We start from the raw sequence: 25,101 nt of genomic DNA, 5'->3' as shown, positions 1-25,101 counted from the left end.
ATGGAAAAATGAGATCTTTCAATTAACTAAAAGCAATCACATAAACAAATAAAGTTTAAAACTTTACCTTTGCATTGAAGACATCTTTTCATTCCTTTACAATTATCCAAATCATAAGCTGTAAAGTTGCTTACAACAATCAGAAGCTTGAAGAAATTCACCAAAAACTCATCCCCGTTGTTTGTCCAGCGTTGTAAATTGCTCTAGCTTCTATTCCAACCACCTAAAAGAATGATTCATGTGTCGCAAAGCAGAACGGGCACGAGTGAAGAGACAAGGAAGTGTTCTGTGGGAGCTTATCTGCATGCATTGTCTTATGAATTTGTTATAGGACCACTCTGTTACAAGATAACATCCAAATACTACAACTGAACTGATTTTTTACAAGCAAGTGCTTTACTGGAAAGCTAAACCATATATATATATATATATATATCAGTAAGTTACATTGGCTATAAAGCTGCCTGTATTTTCCGATGAGCTTTGCATCATTAAACAACCTCAATCTTTAACTCTTTGTCTCCAATACTTAAGAAATAAGACCCTTCTATCACCATCGAAACATCTTCATCAGCTGAGCTAAGATGCTCACATGGCCTCAAATCTAGTTCAATGTCACCTCTGTCCCCGGCATTCAAATTAACACTCCGGAACGTAACCAATTGTTTCACCGGCCTCCCATTACTCATCTTTGCCGGCCTCACAAATAGCAATACGGGATGCTTACCAGCCAAATTGCCATTGTTTTGAACTCTAATCGTGACCGGGAACTTTATCTGATCACAAACTTCGGTTCCTATCTTTGAAACCAGTATGTATCTGAGAGGATTCGAGTTCTCGTCCGTTTGAGAACTTATCTGATTGTTTAAATAGACATTGTTTTTTTTACAGGGAGAATTTCATATGTATAATTTGAGTAGCTGAGGCCGTAACCGAATTCAAACACCTTCGGTCCTCGGTAGAATCTGTAGGTGCGTCCGGGATAGCCAGAAGATGGTTCAGGACGCATTCTCATGTCTGTCATTGGTACAATAACGTAACTTTGCGGATACCAAGTAACTTGTAATCTCCCTCCTGTGTATGAACACGAAGCTTAAAACTTAAGTATGCCTTTTGTTTAAACTATAGATCAAGATGTATGAATGAGAACTCACGGGGTTGTGATCACCGAATATAATTTCGGCTAATGCACGGCCTCCAGCTTCACCTGGATAACCAGCCCAGAGAATGCTTCCGATGCGTTGATCGTTTTTATCGAATGATATGTCGACTGGACCTCTGGAAAGAAGCACCAAAATGACTGGATTCTTAGCAGCTCTTGTAATGGTGGATATCAGGTGCTGTTGCTTCGGTGGAAGAATCAAGTCGACTCGATCGAATTTTTCCCTCTCTTGGGTTTGATCCTATCCCATTGCTAATACCACACGATCCGCTCCAGACGCTACATTCATTGCTTGAGCAGTGAAGGCAGTAGAACAATTAACTGCAGTACAACCTTAGTGAAACCTAGTGTCTCTAACATAGCCTTGCAACCCCTGCAATGGTGTAACAGATTTAAAAGGAGGACCTGCATAGTTTCCGAGCAATGTTTGCACAGAATCAGCAATGTGGCCTATTACAGCAAGAGTTGTTCCGGGTTTTGAAAGCGGAAGGAGTTTATCAGTGTTTTTCAGAAGGACAATGCCGTTACGACCAGCCTCAAGGGCAATATTCTGATGCTCTTGAGAACAAATTTGATCCGAACCGATGTCACCAAAAGGCAGTTTAACCGGATCACCATTGAAAAGCCCCAGTCTCATCATGACCGAGAAAAGGTTGTAAAGGGCTCTATCTCATATACAAGCAACTTTTGGTTTTCGACTGCTTTTTTCGTGTATTTCAACAAAGATGATCCACAATCGACATCCATTCCTGCAAAATTCAAGTACACTAATGTAGACATATACAACATTCCCATCCAAGTCCAAGTAACACTGTAAACCCTAGACCCAACCTATACGTTACGACTAGATCTAGCATATTACGTTAACGATCTTAAAATAACTTAAATCATAGTAATATTAAATAAGTTCGAACAAATAATATAAGGCATAAAATATTAAGTGTATAACAAAATATGGAATGTTGAAAGTAAACCATAAACCGAATATCTCAATAACTCGTACATCAGTAGTAAATCAAAATACTACATAAAACATGTAACACAAAATAAAATAGACATGTGTCACCAAATAAGGGTAGTTTTGAAAGATAGAAACATTACGACAAAAAGTATTGTAGGTGATGTGTCGATCCCCAAGTGCCAAGTTAAGGGTGTCTATCCAAAAGTATCTGAAAGGGAAAAAGTTTGGAGAGTGAGCTAAGGAGTTTAGTGTGTCCCAATAGTGCAAATAAAACGTTGTATTAAGCCTACCCAAGAAAGTTATCAGGGCCTCAGAGCCTACCCAAAGGCCGCCTTAGGTCCATAAGGAATTACCAGCTTGATATGAGCTGAACCTCTATACTCCAATATCATACCCAAAATACTATCTCAATAAAACAGTTCACACAGTAAGCAGCAAATTCCATGATCCATAATCGACAAAATCATATTTCCAGTAAGAACAAGTAGTCAGATAACATATATCAAATAACCATAGTTCATAAACAATCAACCAGTAAATTCGTAAATAGTAACGTTGGGTTGATAAAAGATTCAGTAATTCAATAATTTTGGAAAATCACATTTCAAAACATATAAAACAATCATATAGCACATAAGGAACATACCTAGAAAAATGGATCAGTCGACAGTCTACTGAGCACCTGCCTTGCCACGCTCTGCAGCAATGCTCGAACATTATTCATAACTAACTGAGTTAATATCGAAGTGAAAATTTAATCTAGGTATTCATAAGGTTCACGAGTCATACAAGTAACCCCTAGCTCGCGAGTTCGAATGGATCGAGAGGAGCTGGGTTGAGCTGTCGAACAGTCGGGAGAGTCTCGTGTACCTTCAAATAACAATATATTAGATCAGTTATTAACCTTAATTTAATTATTCTTAAATAAAAAATACTTAAATACATATGCATGCTCAGGTTTAACGGACAATATGGAGGCTTTTGGGTTCAAATTTAACAAAACAAACTTTAGATTTGGACTCAGGACGCCGAAAAACATAAAATATGTCTTTTTGGAAAATTTAACTTTTTGGTCAAAGTCAATGATGGTCAAAGTCAACAGTCAGTCAAAGTCAACGAGTTGATTCTGTTTGAGTTGACTCAAACGGTTTGACTCAGTGAGTTGACTCAACTTGACTCGGTTCAGTCTGACTGGACCAACGGAGGAGCCCCACGCACACTACCGGCGCGTGAGATGGCGGAAAGAGGTCAGGTCGATCGGTCGAGTACTCCAAGAGTATCCAAACACCATTTACAACCAAGATTTAACCAAAAACCAAACCAAAATATCTGAAATACAATAAGAACTTACCCAAAATGGTTATCGGCAAATTATACGACATTGTGACCCACCAGTTGGGTTTTGAGAGCACGGGGATGGCGAGTCTAACTATGATGGCGGTGAGGCAAGCAGGTGGCTATATTGGCAACAATCGAGGGAAAACCGAGCGACGGAGAAAAGTTTTCTACAAAATTTCTTCGGCTTCTTTACGACGATCGACGACCGATTTCGGTGAGGGACTAAAGGGGTTTTGGTCGTCGGTCGATGACGAGCAAAATGATGGTGGTGATGTGCTCCAAAAATGGCCAGACGACGAGGAATCAGTGAAGGGGCGGTGACTAGGGATTGGGGTTGGAAATTTGGGAATTAGTGGTTTTTGATTTCTAGAAATAAGGAATAGATTCGGGTTATATCCCAGGCTTTAAACAAATAAAATATATATTACTTATTTTATTCATCAACATTACCCTATATCAAAAAAGGGGAAATTCAAGGTTAGGTCCCTGAACTTCCTACATATTCAAAACTGAACTACAATCTTTGAAAACTTACAATTTAGTCCCTAAATTAACTAAAATTACTTTTTATAATTTTTTATTTTAAAATAGGGTTCTGACAATTCTCCCCTTAAATGAAATTTCTTCCTCGAAATTTACCTGAAGCAAACAGATATAGAAACTGAGTCTTTATGAATTCTTCTGTCTCCCAAGTGGCTTCTGCAGGACCACAGTTACTCCAGTGAACCTTTACCATCAAAATACACTTGCTCTTCAGCACTCTCTAATCTCGATCCAAAATATGAATAGGCTCCTCTTAATAGGATAAATCTGGCCTCAACTCAATATCCTCTAACTGAATAATGTGGACACGTGAAAGACATCATGAATATGACTGAGTTGGAGAGGCAACTCGAGCTGATAAGTAACAGGTCTGACTCTCTTCAGAATACGATATTACCCAATAAATCTCAGACTCAATTTACCTTTGCGCCCAAATCTCAATACTTTTTTCCATGGAGATACCTTCAAAAAGACATGCTCTCTAACCTCAAACTCGATATCTGTTGGGATTTATGAAGCTCAAATTGACAACCGAAAATATTCCAAGAGAGGGTGAATTGGCAAATTAGAGTTTTAGGATTTTCCAACAAATCCACTAATTTGTTCTTTCTTTTTCAAGGAAAAAGAAATAACCTTTTACAACTCTCTAGTTTTTCACTTGGCTAAACTAGAACCAAAACCCCTTTTACAAAAGGAAAAATATGTAAACAAGAAAACCCTTACAAGGTAGGTGTTTACAAGATTAAGCTCACAAAAACACAACTATTTACAAGAGAAAAAAATAAGAGTAAAAAGCTCTTCTATTGTGTTTAATATATTTGATAGGTGTTCTAACCCTTCTTCAAGTGTCATCAACTTATTTTTATAGGTTGGAATGTGTTTGTGGTCGTTTCTAGTCGTTAGGGATGATTTAGAGCCATTAGGGATGATTTTTCTGCAAAATAAAACTGCCCAAGACAGGGAGTATCGGTGATCCTTTAATGAGTATCGATACTTGGTTTATAATTTTTAAATCAACTAGTTGTTACTAGCCGTTGGGCTTGACTAGTATCAATACTATGCTCATGGTATCGATACTACTGTGTAAAGTAGTATCAACACTCCTTTGAGTATCAATACCAATTTTGCATTCTGAAATTTGAGCAAGCTGGTACTATCGATACTACCTAGAGAGTATCGATACTTCTCTTACCTTTGGTATAGATACTATAAGAACAATGTCGGTACTATTTATCCAAAAAAACATTTTTATGCTCAAATTCTAGTTTAATGGACTTTGAATTATTTTTGAAGAATCTTCAAAACTTTGAACAAATTAAATTATAGTCCAAGAACATTTTTCCTTAAGTTGTTATATTAAAATATTATAAAATATAGTTAAACAATCTCCCCCTTTTTTATATAATAAAACATTTGAAAAATTATTTTTGGCAAAACTCCCCCTTAATAAACATTTCATGAAAAAAAGACATATTTTGAAAAATGTTAAAGCTCCCCCTTTTTCATTCTTGAAATTGAATTTTTCAAACATATACTTCTCCCCGTTTTTGTTATATCAAAAATAATTCAAACTTTAGGTTCAAAAATAACAATAGAGAGTAAATAGAATATCTTAGCATTAAATACATTTGAAAAATAAAATCTCCCCCTAAAAAAATGCATTCCAAACAAAAAAATTGACTTTTAAAAGCTAGACACTTAAAAAAAATTAAATTTCAACAAAGATGAACAAACATGTCAGTAACACATGAAATTCAATATATCCAAGTCTAAAATACTTTATGCAATACTCAATGTTTTATTTAAGTGCATGTGCATAAAGTTATCCAAAAAATTTATACATTTGAAAAATTGATATAAGTTGTTAGCGATATATCATTTGAAATAAATCACATGCATAAACATTTAAATTATGGTAAAAAATCAAAATTTGTAAAAAAAACAAAGCATTAAAACCAATTTTTACCAAAAAGCATTATGATGAACAAAAAATTATTAAAAATCATTAAACTCTAGAAAATGTTCATCACAACAGTTTTTACGTACATGAGATGAAAAACAAAAATTCATTTAAAATCAAAAACTCATGCATGCAAACAACAAATAGGCAACCAATTAATCAAAATCAAAAGGCATTAAGCTTAGAGGTTACCATTCCTTTTCAAGTGTGGCTAGAGCATCTCAATTTCTTCACTTTGTCACTATTGCTCCCACACACCTACAAGAGATATTTATTTGAATTTTGGTATCCAAATTACTTTGGATCTTTAAACGTTAGTTCTAATATCTCTAGTCCCCTTAGGTATCCATACTTGTCTAATTTTAAAAGATTTTGTTTTCTTTATAGGACAAGTATGTACATTGTGACCATGAAAATGACAATGAGAGCATTTTGCCATTTTTAAACATAATGAGTTGTTTTTAGAAATTAATTCTTTTTCTTTTGTTAAGATTCCAAGCTTAACTTTCAAATTAAAATTTTATTTTTCTAAATAATGGATTTTGATTTTTGAAAGCTCTAAATCATTTTTCAAAGTTTTATTTTGTTTTTCAAAATCAACTTTTGTTTTCAAAATCAAATCATTTTCAACTTTAAAATTTTAAATTAATTTCTTATATTTGGAATTCATGGTCTCAACTTCCAAATACAACTCATCATAGGCAACTTGTAACTCATTAAAAGAATAAGAATTTGATTCACTAGAGCTACAAGTTACCATTGAATCTTCTTCGATGGCCATAAGACATAGGTTGGCTACTTCATCTTCATCATTGGAATCATCTTCATCACTTCAAGCTGCCAAAAATGCCTTCTTCTTACTTGATCCCTTCTTTAGGAGGGGACAATCATACTTGACATTCCCCATTCTTTGATATTCGAAGCACACCGGGGGACACTTCTTTTTCCTTGATTCATGTTTCACTTCCTTAGAAGTCATGAATCTCTTGAATCTTTTGAAGAACTTGGCCATCTCTTATTCTTCATCTTCACCCACCTCTTCACTTGAATCTTGATTGCTCTCATTGGTAGATTTGAAGGCAATGTCTACCTCATTCTTCTTCTTCTTTTTCTTTACTTCATCTTCATCTTCTTCTTTGACCATCAACTCATGAGTGAGAAGAAAAACAATAAGCTCATCAAGAGTGAGAGACTTTAGGTTCTTAGCTTCGATAATCGTCGTTTTCTTCGATTTACAAGACTTTGGAAGAGAGTAGATCATCTTCCTCACAAGCTTCTCATTAGGGATTACTTCTCTAAATCCATTGAGATCGTTGACAATCACGAAAAATCTATCTCTCATAGCTTTGATGTCTTCATCCAGTTTCATCTTGAAATTCTCATAGCTATGGTTGAGAATACTGATTTTGGTTTCCCTCACTTCATCGGTTCTTTCATGAGTGACTTGGATCTTGTCCCAAATCTCATTGGCATTGGAATAAGAGGACATTCTTTTATATTAATCTGGGCCTAATGCAAAAAATAGAATGTGTATAACCTTAACATTGAGTTGGAACTTTTTCTTCTCTCCATCATTCCAATCATCCATTTCACTGGTTGGAATGGAGTATCATTTCATGGTAGAGTTCCAAACTCTTAAATCGTTGGCTTGAATGAAGAACATCATCTTATTCTTCCAGTAGGCATAATTTGCTCCATTGAAATAAGGTGGCTTGTTGACCGGTTGAGAGTCTTCAATGTAGTAAGAGACGGAGGTCGAAGCCATCTTCTCGATCGCGTCAAGAATCAGTAGAGCTTCTTCTAGGATCGTCTCAAGATGGTTAAACGTTATAATGAGACAAGCTCTGATACCAATTGTTAGGATTTATGAAGCTTTAATTGATGACCGAAAATATGCCAAGAATGGGTGAAATTGGATAATTAAAGTTTTAGGGAGTAAGGAGTAAAAAGATATAGAAATATGCACAATGATTTATAGTGGTTCGACTTCTCAACTAAGTCTACACCCACAACCTAAGCTCCTTACTTAGGATTTTCTAAGAAATCCACTAATTTGTTTTTTCTTTTTCAAGGATAAAGAGACAACCTTTTACAACTCCCTAGTTTTTCATTTGGCTAAACTAGAACCAAAACTCTTTTTTACAAAAGGAAAAAATATAAATAATAAAACCCTTACAAGATATATGTTTACAAGATTATGCTCACAAAACATAACTATTTATAAGAGAAAGGAAAATAAGAGTAAGAAGCTCTTCTCTTGTGTTTGATTTCTTGGGTAGGTGTTCTAACCCTTCTTTAAGTGTTCTCAACTTGTTTTTATAGGTTGGAATGTGTTTGTGTCGTTTCTAGCCGTTGGGGATGATTTTTCTGCAAAATAAAATTGCCCAAGACAGGGAGTATCGGTACTCCTTTAATGAGTATCGATACTTCCTTTATAATTTTTAAATCAACTAGCTATTACTAGCCGTTGGACTTGACCATTATCGATACTATGCTCATGGTATCAATACTACTGTATAAAGTAGTATCGGTACTCCTTTGAGTATTGATACCTATTTTGTACTCTAAAATTTGAGCAAGTTGGTAGTATCGATACTACCTAGAGAGTATCAATAATTCTCTTACCTTTGGTATCGATACCACATGAACAGTTTCAGTACTGTTCATATAGTATCGAATACTGTAAGAACAGTATCGATACTACTTATCTAGAAAACATTTTTGGCTCAAATTCTAGTTTAATGGACTTTGAATTATTCTTGAAAAACTTTGAACAAATTCAATTCAAGTCCAAAAACATTTTGCCTTAATTTGTTATATTAAAATATTATAAAACATAGTTCAACAATGTATTTCCTTCTCTGGTCAGCGTAGGACTTCTGTCTGTCGAATGTTTCTCTTAGGCGATCACGAATCAATATGACAGTGTGCTCAGTCTCTCATATTAACTCAAGTCTTAAAGTCTTTTTATCATGTAATTCAGTCCAAAAATCACGGTGTGACATCTACGCCCATACAATGCTTCGTACGGTGGCATTCGAATGTTAGCCTAATAGATGTTATTGTAAGCAAACTCAACCAAGGGCAAAAAGTCCTCCCAACTATCACGAAAATCAATCACACAACCCCGTAACATATCCTCAAGAACCTGAATCACTCGCTCAGATTGACCATCAGTATGTGGGTAGAAAGGTGTATTAAACTTTAGTCTAGTACCCAAAACCTTGTGCAGTGTTATCCAAAATCTCGAAGTAAATCTCGAATATCGATCAGAAATGATAGATAGCGGGACACAATGGAATCTGACGATCTCTGAGATATACAATCTAGCCAACTTGTTCAAAGAAAAATTTACTCGCATAGGAATATGTAAGTCTATCAATAATCACCCAGACAGAGTCTATTTTTGAAGAATTCAAAGGTAGTCCAATAACAAAATCATAGTAATACTCTCTCACTTCCATTTAGGAATCTTGATAGGTTGTAACAGACCTGACGGATGTTGGTGATCTGCCTTAACTTGTTAACAAGTCAAACATCTAGCCACAAAATCATAAATGTCCTTCATGCCGACCCAACGGTACCTCTCTTATATTTCGATACATCTTATCTCCACCGGGGTGTATAGCATAAAGGCTACTGTGAGCCTCATTGAGGATAGGCTATCTCATCTCTGCATCATCAGACACACAATATCGACCTTTAAAGCATAAAATTCCATCTTGGTTAAAAGCATAATATGAGGTATTACCCTGCTCAACTTGCTCAAAGATGGGGAGCAAGAGGCTATCAAGAATTTGCTTGGCCTTGATCTTCTTGGCCAAGGTCAACTTAACCTACAATTATGCTAACATAATGCCATCATCATATAACTTCATCCTGACAAATAAAGACCTGAGATCAGCTATCACCTTCTAGCTCAAAGCATCCACAACGACATTAACTTTACTCGTATGATAGTTAATATCAAAATTATAATCCTTTAGAAGCTCAAGCCAACGACGTTGTCTCAGATTAAGTTCCTTCTGTGTCATAAGATACTTCAAACTCTTGTGATCCATGAAAATTTAACACTTCTCTCTATAGAGATAGTGTCTCCATATCTTTAAAGCAAAGATTATAACTGCCAACTCTAAATCATGGATCGGGTAATTGCACTCATACGGCCTCAGCTGACGGGACACATAAGCGACTACCCTCCTCTCCTGCATTAGAACATAGGCAAGTCCAGAGTGTGAAACATCACTATACATTGTAAAATCCTTTCTGTCCTCATTTTGAGTCAAAACTGGAGCTTGAGTCAAAGTTCTCTTCAATTTCTCAAAACTCTCCTGTTGTGCATTACCCTAGTCAAACGGAATATTCTTCCTCAGTAGTTTCGTCAAAGGGACGCCAATGATCGAGAAATCCTCAATAAAATGTCAATAATACCCGGATAAGCCCAAGAAAATACGGATCTCAGAGACATTCTTAGGTTCTTCCAATTCACAATGGCCTCAATCTTACTGGGATCGACTTGAATACCTCTAGTAGAAGCAATATGCCCAAGAAACGACACCTCTCGAAGCCAAAATTCACACTTGCTCAACTTGGCATACAAATATTGCTCTTTTAGTGTCTACAGAACAATCCTCAAATGCTTATCGTGCTCTGCCTTAGTCCGAGAAGAGACCAGAATATCATCAGTGAAAACCACTACAAACTGATCTAAATAGGGTCGGAACACACGATTCATCAGATCCATAAAAGTTGCGGGAGCGTTCGTCAAACCAAAAGGCATCACCAGAAACTCATAATGTCCATATCTAGTGCGGATGACAGTCTTCGCAATATCGGACCCCTTTACTTTCAACTGATAGTATCCTAAGCGAAGATCAATCTTTGAAAATATAGTAGCTCTATGTAATTGATCGAATAGGTCATCAATCCTAGAGAGTGGGTATTTATTATTAACCATTAACTTGTTCAATTTTCGGTAATCGATACATAGTCTGATTTATCCATCATTCTTTTTCATGAACAGGACTGGAGTACTCCAAGGTGAGGTACTATGTCTGATGAAACCTCGATCAAGTAATTCATGCAACTGAACCTTCAACTCCTTAAGTTCTTTTGGGGCCATATGGTATGGTGCCATAGAAATAGGTACGAACCCAAATAAGTTCCAATCTCAAACTTTACCTCTCTATCCGGAGGTAACTCTGTCAACTCCTTAAGAAAGGCATTGGGAAGCTCGCTAACTGTACAAATCTCTTCAATCTTGGACAAAGAGCCTTTAGTGTTCAAGATATAGGCAACGAAACTCTCATATCCCTTCTGGATCATCCGATCGACAACCAAAGTTGATACTATATTAGAAAGATATCGTCATTCCCCAACTAACACAACAGTCCGACCATCAGAAGTCTTCAGAGTAGCTCTCTTTTACTTGCAATCCATATTGATTTGGTGTTTATTCAACCAATTTATCCACAAAATCATATCGAAATCCTTTAAAGGAAGCTCTAAATGGCCGACGAGGAAAATTTCACCTTGAACCCTCATAGGACAACGACTGAATACCTTATTCACAACTATTGACTATTCTACTAGATTTATATTAGTAATTGCATTCTCGATGTCATCTATCAGAATTTGAAGGTCTCGGGATACCGAACTTGAAACATAGAAGTGGGTGGAGCCATTTTCTAATAATGCAGAGTATAAAACAAAATAAATAGTAAATGTACCTGCAATAACATTTGGCTCGTCTTTTTCATCCCGACGTCTGGTGGCATACATCGGAGCTGGTTGTCTAGCCTATGATAATGTTGACCCTTTGTTCTATTGGGACTGGGCTCAACTTTCTGCCTTGGACACATATCCGGGAGTCTTTTCCTGGCTACGACATCTAGATGAGGTCTGAACTGAAGCATGAGAATGTGCATGCATCTGGGTAGTTGTTCGCTTTATTGAAGCTAGTTGTGGACAATCCCTCCGAAAATGAACACTAAATCTACAGTGGTAGCAAGCACACATCTTCTTACGTCACTCTCATCTGTGTCAATTTCTACAAAAGTCACAAATGGGCACCTGAGGCCAACTCAATGAACCGGCTCAACTAACAGCTAGGAGTGGAAATGCTGCAGGCCTGGAACTGGTTTTACTCCCCTGGGGGGCCGAAGTACGAGTCCTCTTCTCAGGACGTGTCAAAGACTTGGTCAGGCCGAAAGACCTCCTAGGACGCTATCGATATACTCAATCTCTAACCGGAGCCAAGGCCTCCACCTCCTCAGCATCCTTTGCTCTACCCACCATAACATCGAAAATCTCATCCTGGTGGGTCTCAACCTGCCTATGTAACTCATATCTGAGTCCTAAAGAAAACTTGTGGCATATGTCCCTCTTAGTGGGAATCAAGCTAGCACCATACTTCAGCAGCTTCAAAAATTCCATCTCATAATCAGAAACTAACATACCTCCCTGCACCAGGTCCTGAAATTGCTATCACCTCTTAGCTAAATAACTCTCTCCAAGGAAACGCTTCCTGAAGTTCTCTTTGAAGAAATCCCACGTCAGATGATCAGCAGAAACACTACTCACTACTGACTCACACCAGGTGATGTATCGATCCTCCAAGTGCCAAGTCAGGGGTGCCTATCCAAAAGTATCTGAAAGAGGAAAAGTTTGGAGAGTGAGCTAGGGAGCTTAGTGTGTCCCAATAATGCAAATAAAATGTTGTATTATAGTATTCAGAAATTGATTCAATAACGTAGCATAAGATATTCCGTGAGATTTTATAGTTTAAAATTCATATATGCCCTCCCACCATACATCGAAATGCAGTCCCCAAGAACTGCATCCATAAGAACTTACCTATACCCATTGGGTATAGGATCCAACCTAAGGGAGCACCTTGGGGCCTGATAGCCTACCCAAGAAAGTTCTTGAGGCCTCGGAACCTACCCAAGGGTCGTCTTAGGTCCGTAAGGAATTACCAACTTGATACTAATTGAACCTCCATACTCCAGTATCCTACCCAAAATAGTATCTCAATAAAACAATTTACATAGTAAGCATTAAATTCCATGATCCATAATCGACAAAATCATATTTCCAGTAAGAACAAGTATCCACATAACATATATCAAATAACCATAGTTCATAATCAGTAAATTCGTAAATTATAACGTCGAGTTGATAAAAGATTCAATAATTCAGTAATTTTGGAAAAATCGCATTTCAAACAGATAAAACAATCATATAGCACATAAGGAACACACCTAGCAAAATGGATCAATCGACAATCTACTGAGCACATGCCTCGCCACGCTCTGCAGGAGTGCTCGAAACTAATTCATAAGTAATTGAGTTAATATCAAAGTGAAATTTTAATCTAGGTATTCATAAGGTTCACGGGTCATACGTGTAACCACTGGCTCATGGGGTCAAATTGATCGAGAGGAGCTGGGTCGAGTTGTTGAATGGTCAGGATAGTCTCGTGTAATTTCAAATAACAATATCTTAGATTAGTCATTAACCTTAATTTAATTATTCTTAAATAAAACTACTGAAGTATAAATGCATGCTCAAGTTTGATGGTCAATTTGGAGGCTTTCGGGTTCAAATATGACAAAACGAACTTCAGATTCGGACTTAGGACATCGAAAAACATAAAATATATCTTTTTGGAAAATTTGGCTTTTTGGTCAAAGTCAACAGTCAATCAAAGTCAACCAGCTGATTCTGTTCGAGTTGATTTATCCGGGTTGATTAGTGAGTTGACTGAGCTTTACTCGGTTCAATCTGACTGGACCGGCGGAGGAGCCCTACGCGCACTGCCAATACATGGTAGAGCGTGAGACGATGGAAGGAGTTGGGTCAGTCGACCGACTCCGAGAGCAGCCAAACACCATTTACAACCAAGATTTAACCAAAAATCAACCAAAACCATGCCAAAATATCTAAAATACAGCCAGAACTTACCCAAAACGGTTATCGGTAAAGGCAACGACAACACGGTGACCCGTCAGTTGGGTTTTGAGCACACAGGGACAGTGAGTCTAGCTACGATGATGGTGAGGCGAGCGGGTGGCTAGATCGGTGGTAATCGAGGAAAAACCGAGCAGCGAGAGAAAGGTTTTCGGTGGAACTTCTTTAGCTTCTTCACGACGATCGACGGTTGATTCCGGTGAGGAACTAGAGGGGTTTTGGTCATCGGTCGATGGCGAGCAAAATGATGGTGGTAGTGTGCTCCGAAAGTGGCCAAACGACGAGGAATCAAGAAAGGGGCGGCGGTGGCTAGGGATTAGGGTTGGGGAATTTAGGTTTTTTTATTTCTGGCAATGGGAAATAGATTCAGGTTATATCCCGAGCTTTAAACAAATAAAATATATATTACTTATTATATTCATTAACATTGCCCTAGCTTAAATGGCCAAGGCATGGGCAATCATACTAAGGTTAGGGGTTTGAAACCCCTTATCCACTTAATTTATATTTTATTTTTGAGAAAATCGCCTCAGTGACCAAAAAAAAGTTATAATATACGATTTTAACCAACTTTTTTTGGATTTGCCAAAATGACCAACAAAATCGCAACGCGAAATAAAAATCGCAACGCGATCCCCAGAATCGCAAATCAGTTTCCAAAATCGCAACGCGATTATTGAAAATCGCAATGCGATAGTACAAATTCGCATTGCGATTTTCCAAAATCGCAACGCGAATATGAAAATCGCAACGCGAACACATAAATCGCAACGCGTATCCGTAAATCGCAACGTGTATCCGTAAATCGCAACGCGTATGGGTAAATCGCAATGCGTATCCGTATATCGCAACGCGTATCCGTAAATCGCAACGAGAATCTGTAAATCGCAACGATAATCCGTAAATCGCAACGCGATATTTAAAGCGCCATTATAATCGCTACGCGTATTTTATTTTCAAATTACAAAAAGAATATTAAGACAAAATCCCGTAATCGCAACTCATAACCTAAAACCTAAAATCACAACTCAGTCCCATCTCCATCTCTCACTCTCTACGGCGAAGAAATCCGTCCCCATCTCCGAAGATTTCCGTCCCCATCTCCGGCGAAATCCCTCACAACCATTCACGGTCAGAAATCCCTCACAATATTCAGAAATGGAAAATCAACCTCCGAGGGTTAGTTTTTTAATTATTTTTATTTTGAAATGTTTGCATTATTGTAGGTTTTTCATATTGAAACTGATGATAAGTTACTGGTCATTTCAATAATAAATTAACCATTTCACTTAGATTTCATTTCGCGTTACGATTCTGTCGTTGCGATTTTCATTTCGCGTTGCTATTCTCTCGTTCCGATTTTCAAGTTAGTATTTGTCTTTGTCTTTGTTCTGTCTTTTGGTTGAAGTAATGCAATCCATTCAAGTTTCAATTTGCAGAAGAGTCGCAACGAGATAAATGAAAATCGCAACGAGAGAATGACTGTCGCAACGAGAGAAATGACAATCGCAACGAGAGAATCGCAACGCGAAATGAAAATCGCAACGAGAGAATCGCAACGCGAAACAATGCGATTTTCATTTCGCGTTGCGATTCTCTCGTTGCGATTGTCATTTCGCGTTGCGATTCTCTCGTTGCGATTGTCATCTCGCGTTGCGATTCTCTCGTTGCGATTTTCATTTCAACCAAAAGACAAAACAGTGTTGCAAATTTTAGTTTCAAGAATAAACTACTACTTTTTATGTTTATTGTTTTTGGTATATCTTCACAGTGTAGTTTTTGGTATATCTAACTTGGTATGTTTATTGTTTTTGTAGAAATTTTTTTCGGCTCAATGACCTTGAGAAATAAAGTCAGCCTGGCCACTACAATTGCAAAGAAGCTTTCACCTGCTCAAAGACAATTGTTTGAGGAAACCTGCTTCGGGCCATGGCTGAGAGTACAGCATCCGGGTGGAGATGCTAATTTGACCCATTTGTGGCTTCAGACCATGACATCAAATCTACCCGACAGTATACAACGTGGTGAGGAAGAGATATGGTTTCATTTTCCACCAGCGTATACTTGTTTTGGGCGGAAGGAGTTCTGCTTAATCACTGGTCTACGATTCGGACACGATGATGTAGGCCGGTACACTCGTCATATCGCCCGCCCATCATGGTTATCCCGGGTTTTTCCGGATGAGTCAATGGAGAAGCCGAACCTACATGTCGACGACCTGAAGAAATTGTTTAATAAGAAAGCTGGTTTCACTCGGATGGATGACGTCGATGTTGTCCGAGTATGCCTTCTACTACTTGTGTATGCCGGCTTTTTAGGCAGAGAGGCCAGACAACCTATTCATCGGGAGCTAATAATATTGGTAGAGGACCTGAATGCATGGAATCTGTTTCCGTGGGGTTCGTATATATGGAAAGCTACCTGGACTAAGTTGTCGTCTGCCTTTGATGACCGCAAAAGTTTGCGGGGCGATGGGTCCAAATACACTTTGTCAGGCTTTGTTTGGGCCTTTAAGGTAAGAATTTCTATATAATGTTTCTAAAATTATAATTAATTATTTAACAATTACTAATTTTGTTATTATATTGTTTGTAGATTTGGATATTCGAGGCTTTCCCCAGCATGCGTACATATGCAATAAAAACGTCAAATGATATTCCCAGGGCTATTTCCTGGAAGAGGAAAACTCTGTTGGATTGGGAAGACTTAATACCATATGCCACAATAAATAATGTAAGTTAACACAAATACTTTCATATAATATATAAACAAGTTATTAATAGTAGACGTTTAACTTTGTTTGAGTTTTTATATTTTAGGAGGCTAACATTCCATTACAAAGACTGACACCCACGGAGGAAGAGCTTGCCACTGATTGGTGGCAAGCTAGTCTGAATTTTTTTGATGGCACGGATGATGAGCAGCATCCACTTCCTCCAATTCGAGAGCCATCACCTCACTAGAGCCATCACCCGATCGACCCGACTATACACCTCTAGAACGAGAGCCATCACCTATCCCGTCACATCATCGAGCCTCTTCTCCACCATCACCTCATGATAGGCGACCGGCAAAGATGCCACGACTCCTATCTCCCTGTTCTCCACCTCCACCTCAACGGGATGAGTCAAGGGAGTTACGTGATGAGGTCAATGCCTTGCGTGAGGAGATTGGTACTCTACGCGATAACGATGGTGCATGGCGTGTGGAGGTGTCAACTTTACGTGGTGAGGTTGCCGCTCTACGTGAGATGATAGTATCGTTGCAGAATGAGGTTCATACTCTACGCAACGAGGTAAGTTTAAGATTTTCCATATTTAACTTAATGATAAATTTACTCGTAATTTCACTTAGATTAGCCATTTCACTTAGATTGCTTAGTAAATTTATTCGGTTGCTGCCAATTCTGCTAAACTGTGTATTCTTTAACACTGTGAAATAGTATTTGTCTTTGTTTTGTCTTTTGGTTGAAAGTAAATTTGTTCGGTTGCTGCCAATTCTGCTAAACTGTGTATTCTTTAACACTGTGAAATAGTATTTGTCTTTGTTTTGTCTTTTGGTTGAAAGTAAATTTGTTCGGTTGCTGCCAATTCTGCTAAACTGTGTATTCTTTAACACTGTGAAATAGTATTTGTCTTTGTTTTGTCTTTTGGTTGAAAGTAAATTTGTTCGGTTGCTGCCAATTCTGCTAAACTGTGTATTCTATAACACTGTGAAATAGTATTTGTCTTTGTTTTGTCTTTTGGTTGAAAGTAAATTTGTTCGGTTGCTGCCAATTCTGCTAAACTGTGTATTCTTTAACACTGTGAAATAGATTTGTCTTTGTTTTGTCTTTTGGTTGAAAGTAAATTTATCCATTCAAGTTTCAATTTGCAGAAGAAGAAATAGTTTACTTTCGCAACACGAAACTTAAAATCGCAACGCGAAACCAAAATCGCAACGCGAAATGAAAATCGCAACGACAGAATCGCAACGCGAAACCAAAATCGCAACGACAAGAATCGCAACGCGAAACCAAAATCGCATTGCGATTTTCATTTCGCGTTGCAATTCTTTCGTTGCGATTTTGGTTTCGCGTTGCGATTCTGTCGTTGCGATTTTCATTTCGCGTTGCGATTTTGGTTTCGCGTTGCGATTTTAAGTTTCGTGTTGCGAAAGTAAACTATTTCTTCTTCTGCAAATTGAAACTTGAATGGATAAATTTACTTTCAACCAAAAGACAAAACAAAGACAAATACTAACTTCAGGGTATTAGTTTGAAACATATTTTTCTTTGTTATCTGATGCATTTTGTGAACTATGATAGAATAATGACTTGGGTGAATACAATGCAAGTTTGAAACATATTTGTCTTTGTTTTCACTGTTTAAATATCATGTCTGTTTATTTACTGATTTTTGTATTTAATTATTTAGCGGCCCGATAGAGTGGATGCTTTACGTCGGGTTATGCTTGCACGACGGAGTTCACGCATCAGACAGCGTGCACGTGCTATTAAGTCTCCGTACACCCCAATAGTGCGAAGACACCGCAAGAAGAAGCCCGATCGCCTGTCATCCCTCAAGAGTCCACTCCTATCGTTGAAGAGGCCCCCCTATCATTCCTCGAGAGTCCCCTCCCACCGTTCAAGAGGCCACTGTCATCATTGAAGAGGTCCCTCCCACCATTCAAGAGCCCGATTCACATGGCGTCATATGTAGGCTTCTTGAGAAACCCTCTGACGTGCCGGACATGATGGATTCAAGTTGGCTCTTGTATGAGTTACCGGCCAGTACCATACCGGTATCTGAAGAGGAGAGGGAACAACTACCGGACACAATTCTGGATAACACCCTTTGGGCTAAGACCGCTGTTGATTTTTATCTACATGAGCGGAGCCAGGGGTGTTTCACTGACATATGCAAGCTCACCGATGATATCTATTTGTTGCTTGATCGGTCTTGGTGGGGCGTATTATTAGGGGTCGAAGACAATGGCTATTTCGATGGGGGGGTAAGTCTATATTTTTCTTATATTTCAATTTGATTAATTTTTTTTTTAAATTTATGTAAGTCACTAATATATGTCTTTTTTTGTAAAACAGCATATCGATGCATGGGTGACACGTCTTCTAATAATAAGAAAACTTAAGAAAAATAAAAATATACGATATACAATTATGCCGACGTCTTTTCACGCCGTTCACTTGAAGAATGCACGAAATGAATCATTTGATTTGGGCAATGGACAAGCTAAACTTTATCCTGCATGGTGGGAGGTCGATAAGGTTAGTATTTATTTTAGATTGAGTTTAAAGGTTTTATGAAATAAGTGCGCAAATGAATGAATTATTACTTATGATTGCAGGTGTTTATCCCTGTTTTGGAACGTAAACATTGGATTCTCGTCGAGCTTCAGCTCCCATCCCTTAAGACAATAGTGTATGACAGCATGATAAATTACATATCATTGGCTGATTTAAGAGATGTTATTAAGGGATGGAGCTCTCATTTGGCTAAATTCTTGGATGCGATCAATTATTGGACTCGTTCTGGAAACAAGAAGCCAAAGAAGCTCAATATTACAGTTATTAGAGACGAGACCGCGCCACAACAAACGAGCGGAGCCAGAGGAGATTGTGGTCCTCTCGTATGCTTGGCGTTGGAGCGTTTGACGACGGGAAGCATCAAGTATCTACCTCCCACCGATAGAGATAAAGCTGCAGTAGGCTTGTGGTTTCGGCATTATATGGCTAAATCGATATATACGAGACGCTGCCTACCTGCATCCGCGTTATAAAAATGTCCATAAACAATTGGTAAGTTTATATACTTTGGTTTGAAAATGTTTGGTTAAGTACCTAGAATTCAATAATTTGCTGTTTGTAGGTTTTAGATGTGTAGAAAGTGTTGTTTGAACAAATGTTTGGTTTCTGCAGGTTAATCTCAGAAGTGAACTGCGTGAAAATGATGTCGAGCTGCAAAAGTTGATTCAATAGTTTAATTGATTGTTTTTTGATTGTTTAATTGATTTGTAAAAGTTGATTCAATAGTAGATGATCGGAAATAAGAATTATTGCTTATTTTTTGATTGTTTAATTGATTTGTAAGATGATTTGTAAAAGTTGATTTGTGTAATTGATGCGAATATAATTCTTATTTGTGCTTGTTTAATTGATTGAAATGTAATGGTTGATTTTGTTGATTTCAATCTGCATTATGTTGAAGGCAAAATTGACTATCGCAATGCGAAATGAAAATCGCAATGCGAAATGAAAATCGCAATGAGAGAATCGCAATGCGAAATGAAAATCGCAATGCGGAAATGAAAATCGCAACGAGAGAATCGCAATGCGATTTTCATTTCGCATTGCGATTCTCTCGTTGCGATTGTAATTTCCGTGTTGCGATAGTCAAATGCATGCCTAATAGTGATAACAACTGAATAACAAGAGTTGGTTAAGTCAAAATGGTTGGCCTGAGTCATTAATTCAACTGAAAATGTTAAAAGTTCACACATAAAATCCACATAATACAACGTTTGCATTTAAAAATCACCTAAGTTAACAGTCCCAAAAGGTGAAGCCAATTGTGATTGGGATTTTAAAGATGGTTGCCTTTTGCTTGACACCATATGAGCTTTGGATTTTGATGAGGATCCATATTTTGGTAGAGGAAAAGATGATTTTGATGGCACTGGTGATCCACATGTCAACCTTGTATGACCACTTTCCTTGCACCGACTACATGTCGATCTCTTCTTCTCTTCACCCTTAGACGGTATACGATCGTGACTTTTTGGTCGGCCAGGTAGCCTTCTGTCCATGGCTGGTGGCAAAACTGTTTGTAAGTCATCTGGTATGTCCCACTCAGAAGGATGTGGAATAGGGTAGACAATCTCGGCATAAGTCTGTCGATAAACTTCTGTAGTGTAGCAATCCATAGCGTATGCGCTTGAATCATCTTGGTTTAAATGAAGAGCAACTTTTATAACATGGCCACACGGATAACCAGATGTTTGCCATTTCATACAACTACACGTCTTTGCATTTAGATCGACTAGCCCATTTAAGTTATTATCCAGTACTTGAAACAAAGTGTTTGAACATGGTTCAACTCTCCATGACGTTGACTTCACAACACGTTTCGTTATCTTTTTTTCAGTCCATGGTGTAACACGATGTTCCAATGTTCCTGTAAATTTAAATAAACAATACTTAGTAAAAATATAAATATGATAAGTTACGAATTCAAAGAAATAATACCTGCATGGTTTCTTTTCTTGTAGTACCACTGTTGAATAGAGGCTCGAAAAAACTCCATTAACATAGTAATGGGTAATTTCCGGGAATGACGACTTAGAGCGTTGATTGATTCTGCACTATTAGACGTCATGAAACCATATCTTGCTCCAAGTTGATGTACTCTTGACCATCTTTCAAACCCGACATCTTCTAGTGTTTGAGCACACTGAGGCAAAACACGTCTTAAACAATTTATATGCTTATTGAAATCCACTTCCCGATAAGCTTTTACAGCCTTCCAGTATGTCCATTTGTGCTTTTTTATACCAGCAGACCTTGATTTTAGATTTCTATACAAATGAACACCACAAAGTCCATGAAAAGCATCTGGGAAACACCTTCTAACAGCGTTGTCAATTGAGTTTGCCCTATCGGATATGATTGTCAGATTGCTAATAGGACCTATGCAATCCCTAAGATGCCCCATAAACCATGTCCATGAATCAGAGGTTTCAGATTTGCCAACCCCGTAAGCTATTGGCAATATCCCATTGTTAGCATCCATGGCTACTGCTAATAAGTTTACTCCAAGGTATCGACCTTTCAAATGTGCTCCGTCAACTATAATAACTGGGCGCATGCAAGTAATAAACGAACGAATCTACAAAATAATATACACAAGAAATATAATCATTTAAATGTGAAATGCATGTAACTAACAAAAATGAGTCAACAAAATTATATTGATTTACTAACCGTAGCACCAATGGCGATAAACAGCAACTCAAAGCGTCCATCTCTATCTGTTTTGATATGAGTTACCGACCCAGGATTTTTCAGCTTTAAATTGTGACAATAAGCCGGCAGTTGGGCAAACGATGCTTCTGGCGACCCCCTCAACAATTCCAAGGCATAACATTTGGCTCTCCAAGCTTGAGAATATGATATACTAATCTTGAACCGAGCATTCATGTCAGTCATAATTTCATGTCCCCGATATACCCTGCCATTCAAAAACATTAACTCAGCCAGAAAACCACCCAACACCTTTTGTTTGCCTGTCTATGGTGAGGAAAAACTTGGGTTCTTGAACATGTATGTTTATCAATAAAAGTCCTAACTTGAAACATTTTGCAATCTTTTATTCTCTTTGCAATCATACGCCACGTACAGTTTTTGTCAATCATACACCTTGTTTCGAAACGATCTTTGCTTGATTTGTTAACTTTTAGTTGATAGCCATCTTCCACACATTTCGTATACAAAGCTATCTTCAAGTCTTCCTTTGTATCAAAACAATCATCTTTCTTGACACGAATAACTTTTGTGTAACAATCAACTGCTTTCTTTGCCAACTCTTCTTCCGGTAACTGAAGTAATTCTGGCATATTCCAGTTATACTCCCGTGGCATTTTCTTTTCTTCGGGGACTTTTTCTTCTTCTTTTCTTCTTCAGGATTATATGAATTACAGAATGGATGTTCAACATGTTCATTCACAGTCGTAACTTCCTCCTCATTATCATCAACAACATCTTCCTCGGCAACGGGTGTTTCATCATCAAAATTCGGGTATTGACCAATATGAAAATCATTACACACATGGTCTGTTTCTTCTTCTGAAACATCATCAAAATCCGTGTATTGACCAATATCAAAGTCCGGATATTGACCAAGACCAAATTTCGAATACTGACTAGTACTCACAATTTTTTCTGTTGGCTCATCATCGTCTAACTGGTCAATACGAAAACCGGAATTTGGTGCTGAAAGTTTATTGGGATTTGGATTAGAGAAAGGTTGTGGGTTTTGAGAAAAACTTAGTTGATTACTACCCGCTACTGACCCAACAATACTACTTCTAGGTTCAACAACATACAATGTAACATCATCTTGTGAAACACTAATGTAAGCAATGAATCGTTCAACATCTTCATTGTCGGTTAACAAATAAACTTTACCATTTCTCTGATAAGATAGCCTAAATCCACTTAGGGGCTCTAAATTCAATTTATTTGAAACACGTAGCATTAGAGTTTCATAAGTTAACTTTTGTAAAGACAATTTTAGTTGAAGATTCATGGGTAAAGGCATATATTGTAAAACACCATGAACATTATCCCATGACCCTCCAAAACACAAATCTATCCAAACATGATCAACATTAGATGATTTCATGGTTGTAAATTAATTTACTAAACAGACGAGCTGCGAAACTAAAACCTGTTGCCGGATTGGGAAGGATGTCGTTGGATATAGGAACGGATGTCGCCGGAGAGAGTGATAGATAGAGATGGAATGAGTTGCGATTTAGGGATTTAGTTTATGATTTCAGTGTTATATACCCAAAATTTCAGTGTTGTGATTTACAGATTCTCGTTGCGATTTACGGATTATCGTTGCGATTTACAGATTCTCGTTGCGATTTACGGATTATCGTTGCGATTTACAGATTCTCGTTGCGATTTACGGATACGCGTTGCGATATACGGATACGCATTGCGATTTACCCATATGCGTTGCGATTTACGGATACGCGTTGCGATTTACGGATACGCGTTGCGATTTATGTGTTCGCGTTGCGATTTTCATATTCGCGTTGCGATTTTGGAAAATCGCAATGCGAATTTGTACTATCGCATTGCGATTTTCAAGAATCGCGTTGCGATTTTGGAAACTGATTTGCGATTCTGGGGATCGCGTTGCGATTTTTATTTCGCGTTGCGATTTTGTTGGTCATTTTGGCAAATCCAAAAAAAGTTGGTTAAAATCGTATATTATAACTTTTTTTTGGTCACTGAGGCGATTTTCTCTTTATTTTTTTCTCTATCAAAAAAAGATAAATTTAAGATTAGGTCCCTAAACTACCTACAAATTCAAAACTGAAGTGCAAACTTCGAAAACTTGCAATTTAGTCCCTAAATTACCTTAAATTAAATTTTATAATTTTTATTTTAAAATGGGATTCTGACAAACACAGCATTCGATAACCAAAAACCGACATATCATACGTATATAATAATGATGAAAATGTAGAATTCATTTGGCAAGAGAACAGAATTGATCATCAATACCAGCATTAAGAACATCTGCACCAGCATCTTCTGGTTCTTCAACATACCCTTGTTGCTCAAAAATAGTGGCGACAGCAGCACAGTCTGCAGTGATATACCCTCTGAAACCCCACCGGCCTTGGGCTGTTTCCGACAAGAGATCGTAATCGGCGCAGTTGGGGACCCGTTAACCCGATTGTAAGCACACATTACCCACTGGCTCTCCCTTGTTCTATACAACTCTAGAATGGTGGCTGATATGTACCTGCTAAATCCTGTGAACTCACCTGAAATCCGAAGAAATAACCAAATGGGGCGTTTCAACCAATCAAAAGCAATCAAAATGTTAACCCCATTGCTTGTCCACCGTTGTAAATCGCTCTCCCTTCGATTCCAACTGCCTGAAAAAAAGTTCTTTTTTTGCTTATCGTTTAAGGTATCTACTTTCAGTTAAAACAAAGAACAGTGCTTTAAAAGGGCTTGCCTGAGCAATACGGTACCAGAGATGAACGTCAAAGGAAGCGGCTGTGAGAATGACTTGAGGGAAACTGGTGGCCGTTTGAATTGTTCCGTTGAAACGAATGCTTCTGCTGACGGCTAAACCTTGTAAGGCTTCCGACCACCATTGGTATTCCAGGATAGCGAGTCTTGGAATGGCGGGAGCTGAGTTGATGAGTTGGGATATATTTTCGTCTAATGTGAGACGAGACACCAAATCTCAAACTCGTTCGGTGGTGGGGACTGGGGAGTGTGGGTTCGCAGAAAGGGTAGGACTTGGTGGCTGGGTAAGATGAGTCGCAGGCGAATGGAGGCTGAGTCAACTCGGATAAGATGAAGAGCAGTGAAGTGGTGTGGATGAGATAAAGGAGCAATGGAGTTTGGAGCTTCAGCAT

The 25,101-nt window shown here is 37.9% G+C and overlaps 1 pseudogene; it reads right to left on the bottom strand.

The window, feature by feature from the left end:
- Positions 1 to 491: 491 nt before the first annotated feature.
- Positions 492 to 25,101, bottom strand: LOC120191127 (annotated as a pseudogene).

This window comes from Hibiscus syriacus, unplaced genomic scaffold, assembly GCF_006381635.1.
Source record: "Hibiscus syriacus cultivar Baekdansim isolate YM2019G1 unplaced genomic scaffold, ASM638163v2 tig00116965_pilon, whole genome shotgun sequence".
Lineage (NCBI taxonomy): Eukaryota > Viridiplantae > Streptophyta > Magnoliopsida > Malvales > Malvaceae > Hibiscus > Hibiscus syriacus.
The sequence above is the reverse complement of the archived record's forward strand: the minus strand, read 5'-3'. Positions and strand labels throughout refer to the sequence as shown.